The sequence below is a fragment of the Mus caroli genome, chromosome 2 (assembly GCF_900094665.2).
Source record: "Mus caroli chromosome 2, CAROLI_EIJ_v1.1, whole genome shotgun sequence".
In the NCBI taxonomy this organism is placed as follows: domain Eukaryota; kingdom Metazoa; phylum Chordata; class Mammalia; order Rodentia; family Muridae; genus Mus; species Mus caroli.
In genome coordinates this window covers 94977864-94983276 of record NC_034571.1, presented here as the reverse complement: position 1 = coordinate 94983276, position 5413 = coordinate 94977864, and the positions used below count along the sequence as shown (strand labels likewise).

General features: G+C 43.7%; 1 protein-coding gene across 1 annotated transcript in view; it reads left to right on the top strand.

Annotated features, from left to right (window-relative positions):
* Positions 1-2004: 2004 nt before the first annotated feature.
* Rag1 (recombination activating 1) overlaps positions 2005-5413 on the top strand; it is a 39092-nt gene continuing 35683 nt past the window's right edge. Inside the window, exon 1 of the mRNA XM_029474583.1 lies at positions 2005-2036. The gene's annotated coding sequence lies outside the window, so the exon portion shown is untranslated. The remainder of the gene's footprint in view (positions 2037-5413) is intronic.

Genomic DNA, 5413 nt, shown 5'->3' with positions numbered 1-5413 from the left:
CCCAGGAGCAGCAAGGGGAGGGGAGTGCGCCCCGTGACAAAGAGGCCCCGCGGGAGAGGCCGCCCCCTGTCTGTGGTCCTCCACGCTGCAGCGGTCAAGCCCTACCCCGCCCTTCCTCGCAAAGAAGTTTTCTCAATAGGCAGAACCTTACATTAATCACGTAGCCCTTCCTCGCACCAGTGCAAAAGAGTCGTCTCATGCATGAAACATTTCTTCACAATTGCTGCCATCTGCACGAGCCCATTCTCCAACATTGTCACGGGAGAGCTATTTTGAGTTGTCAGTTTAACTGGATGCAAATATCTACGGATTGTAACTGGCACACTGCAACAGATGCCCAAAAGATTTTCACCCTCATCTGAAAATTTGACTCATCTTCTCCATCTGACATGAAAGATATTACTATGTATTAAGGCTGTTAGGTAAGGTAAAAAAATACATGTAAATAAGTTATTTAAAGTCATCTAGGACATAATATGTGCAATAAATACCAATAATACCTACATACCCATCTTTTGCTGACATCTTAGTAGAAGGATTCTTTCCAACATAAGAATCAAGTACAACTCAAACTCAATTCCTCCTCTATCCCCTTTAAAAAGTGCCTTGAAATGTTTAAGGCATGAAGAGTTTAAAAAGCTACACCCAGGCTTCTGTGTGTTCATCATGCAGTTTAAGAAGTAGAAGGAAGCAAGTTGAATTGCAATACTCTGTGTATCCTTCTCTGTTAGCTGTCCCCTCCACTTATATAAGTAAACTCCTGAGATATGCAAAAAAGGGTCATCTTACAAAATCAGTGGTGGGTAAAGGGCCAGTGAGATGTCTCAGCGGGTAAAGAAACTGAGCGGGCACTCCAGAACCTACATTGTAGAAGAGAACCTATTGCCAAAACAAGTGCACACAATGCCATGCACATAATGCACATGTGTACAAGCACACATACACACACACACACACACACACACACACACACACACACACACACTACAAAAAAAAAAAAGAGACACAGAGAAAAGAAAAGGCAGGGCATTGGATTTCCTTCATTTATTAGTGTGACCTCTGGAGCAAGTTAGTCACGCGACAGACATTACAAGCTTCCACTTCCTAAATCATAGAACAGGTTTACATCATGGGTGGCACCTTGCACACTGTTGTCAAGGTAAACTAATAAAAAAATTGATGTGGGAGAACATAGCAAGAGGCTTTCAAAAAGATCAGGTGTTCTGTGTTTATTTCTTTTTGGTTTTGTTTGTTTGTTTGTTTGGTTGGTTGGTTTTTCACGACAGGGTTTCTCTGTGTAGCCCTGGCTGTCCTGGAACTCACTTTGTAGACCAGGCTGGCCCTGCCTCCCAAGTTCTGGGATTAAAGGCGTGCGCCACCACGCCCGGCTCTATGTTTACTTCTTTAAACTGTTTTTCTGAGTGTTCTTGGGGGACCTCATCCTAATTCTGCAAGTCCTATACACACCCTACTACTTTTTGTATAATAGAGAGTCTTGGGCATAGGGAACGTATACATCTCTGTTTGCTTGCAGTCAAGCAGGGCCATGAGAAAGTCAGGACTCATGAGCTGTGATGGAGAAGGACTCCTGTCATCTGATTCCATCCACGCTGCTGCCTATGTTTAATGACCATGTCAGTTCCTTTTGTAAAGCCGTAACCAAAATATGTGACAGGAGGAACTTAAGGAAGAAAACAATTAGCTCCCAGTTTCAGACGTATAAATCCACAGCAAAGAGTGCACAGCAGAGCAGAGGGTTAACAGCTCACAGGACAGAAGCCAGGAAGCAGAGGGTGGGGGAGGGAGGGAGGGGGAGAGGAAAAGGCCAGAGCAAGACACTGAAGCTTCCCCATACTCACTACCGACCTTCTCAGTCCAGGCCCCACCTTTCAGAGTGTTGTCCTTTCCCAGCACTCAACTGATGCTCTAACTAATGGCATCTTTACCAACCTAAGTATTTCTCAATCAAGTTGATAGTCAAGATTAACCATTACAACCCTGGAGACCCAGGAGAAAGAAGCTTTCGGAAGGAAGAGGTAAGTTCTTGCGTCACGAGGAGGGGAGGAATCACCTTGGAAAGTCAGCCTCTACTTTGGAAAAGATGAGCAGGAAAGAAGTGTTTTTGTCTTAAGCCAATGAGATGGTATAGTTGCATTTGGAAGTGCAATCCCACCCATTTTTTAGACACATTTCCTTCTTAGCCTCTCTTCTGATAAGACCAATCAGAATACTAAAGTTGCACTTCTGGCTCTGCTCCTCAGCAAAACTGGATCCCGATCAGGTGTCCTCATCTATAACATTAGAATGAAATCTACCTTGTTTGCTTTCTCAAAGCTGAAGTGGTTTCAGATAAGACCGTAGTGAAGCTTCTCTGCAGACTGGGAAGTTCTGTACAGATGGAGGAGCCAGATGCGCTGACTAGCAGGGTTCCTGACAGATGTAGCAATCTGAACACTCGGGTTCTCGAAGATGACGCAAGCTGAAAATACTTTGTTCAGTCATCTTATAAATAAATAGAATATATACAAAATATAATCATCACAACAAACATAGATTTTTAAAAAAACTCTTTTAACAAAATAAAACCAGGAGGTGCTATTGAGGTGGTTCAATGGATAAAGGCACTTGCCATTAAGCCCAGTGACTTGAGTTCTATTTTCAGACCCAAATGGTAGAAGAAGAAAAAAAGACTCCCACAAATTGTCCTATGATCTCTATACATGTGCTGTGGAATATTTGTGTGCACACACACATGTAAATATAATAAAAATGTTTTATAGATGAAATAGAATATTCCATCCAGGCAATATGGTTGAGAGATTGAGGGAGAATATTTCCCAAACATCTGGGGAAAAAAAAGATGTCTCTTGAGGAGTGAAATTGTAAAATTAAGACACAATTCATTAGTTTAATATTAAGTGAAAATGAGGCTATGAGAAGGGTTTCAGTGTAGATGGGAGAGTAGAGCCAGAGGAGTCTGGAAGGATCCAGACAGAACTGGGCCATGAGAGGTGGGACTGAGGAGCGTGAAAGAGGAGAGAGAGAGGGAGGAGAGAGGGCAAGGGGGCCAAGAGAGGAGCTGAGGAGCAGGGTCTAAGAGAGCCCATGGCTGAAATGGCTGGATTATAGGAATCAGAAGCTGGGGAAAGGGAAACTCAGCCCCCAGGCTGGAGGAGTTCAGGGGTGAGAAGGGCTGGGTGGAGCCACAGGAACCCAGTTAGACTTGTCCTGGATTTCTCTGGGACCCGACAAATTGGATAATGATGGAGATGGCGTTTACATCCATGTGACGTCCTCCTTCACAATGCCTACCTATGGCTGACTCATGTAACTAGTCACATAGTGTGGAAATGACGGGATGCATCCTCCTAGGAAGAGGGCAGAAGATGCTTTGTTCTCAGAGTTATTCATTTAAGGGGAACTCTTGCTGTCTTAAGCACACCAGGGCAGTGCTCAGGAAAAGACTCACGCAAAGACAAGTCTAGCCTTCCTGAATAGCCAGAGGATTGCCCGGGTCTGTCAGCACACCATCTAGGGAGTGGAATCCTTGGCTTAAAGATGCTGGGAGATGCGAGTTTGCTCAAGGGTCTACATTTTTGAAATTTCTTACACAATAATAGGTAGCAAACGGAAAGTGTTGACATTCTTTACATCCCAGGAGGTATAGTGGTAGATAAATAACCCATGTTTGTTCTCCATAAGACCCACAACTCAGTATGTCAGGACATACAGACTGAATAAATGAGATGACTTCAATAGTAGTAACTCGTAGGAAAGTCTCAGGAAGTCAGAATCCCTGAGAGTGTGGAATGCAAGTGTGCATGCGCGCGCGCGCGCGTGCGTGCGTGCGTGTGTGTGTGTGTGTGTGTGTGTGTGTGTGTGTGTTGCATACCCGTGAGAGCTCTTATGTAAATGTCTGGATGTCTTTCTCAATTGCTCTCCATCTTATTTTTAATATTTATTTTATTTTATGTATGTGTATAAATGTGAGTTTTTGTGAGTATACACCACAGAGTACAGGATTTACCTGGGCACCTCATGTAGGTGTTGGGAATTGAACTTGGGTCCGATAGATGAACTGCTCGAGCCAGGTTTCTCTCAAGAGACACATTTTACCTTTTTTTTTTTTTTTTTTGGAGACAGAATTTCTTACCAAATCTGGATTTTAGTGGCTGAGCTAGACTGGCTGGCCAGAGAGACCCTGGGATTCTCGTGTTTCCATGCCTGGAGTAGTAGAATTACAGGCACATGGTACTGTGCCTGTCACCCCACCCATCTATCACCCCAGCCCCCAGTAAAAATGTATTTAATACTACCCTGTCAAAATTCGTTTCTCTGAGAACTAAAGGGTTAAATTAAAACTCTGAACATTTTCCTCATGCAGAGCCGTTTTAGTAGAGTGGCCCAGGTAGTGGAGGCAACTACTGTTACAGCCTTCAGCTGAAGTGAGTTTGATTTGTTCCCAGCATCTATAAAGTTGATGTGGTTGAAACCCTTCTAGCCACCAAAATGAGACAAAGTTCTCTGAGCAGAGGAGGGGGAAATCGATTGTGCAATGGTAAGGCAGGGTGACAAAGAGAAGGTAAGAGGCATAGACATGTACAGAGGCTCCTGGCAACACCATAGATAGTGGCAGCTGGTATTGGAGCTGAGCTTTTGGCTCAGGCAACTGCTTGGCTGGGAGCAGACTCTGATCTACTAACAGACAGAAGTTTAGTTTTGAATTATTCTCTATGTTTGAGTTTTATTACTGGAGCAAACTCCCTCGAGGCTTGGTAATGTTATAAAGAAATGAGGTTTCTTGAACTCTCACTTCCAGAAGTTCATGGACTCATGTCCAGCAATGCTTACTTTTCTGGCAGGGTCTAAAGGCAGCGAATGGTAGAACGTGGGAAAAGACAAGACCTCCGTGTGTCTGTCTGGGTATTCTAGTTTATCGAGTTCCTATGAAGACACCAGAACTCAGTCACAAGGGCTCCACCCAAATGATTCTGACCTTAAACACCACAGTTGAGTTAACTGTTTAATTTCCTGGTACCTCACTTTGGGACTCAAGCTGAGCATAAATTCAAGAGGACAAACAGCACTCAGACCATAGCCCCTTCATATCTTGGAGGGCAAGTTCCCCCAACTGCCCGGGGCAATGAGATATCTTTGATAAACCTTTCTCTTGTGAGGTATAAGAATGCCTTCTCCAAATCCCAGTATAGAAAGTAGGATCTTATGATCATGTTCTTTCCCCTGTTTTATGATCAAGGAAAGAATTTCTGGTGTTTTGTGTGTGTGTGTGTGTGAGCTTTTAATTTTATTTCTTTTCTTTCCTTTCTTCCCCCTCTCTTCTCTTCTCTTCTCTTCTCTTCTCTTCTCTTCTCTTCTCTTCTCTTCTCTTCTCTTCTCTTCTCTTCTCTTCTCT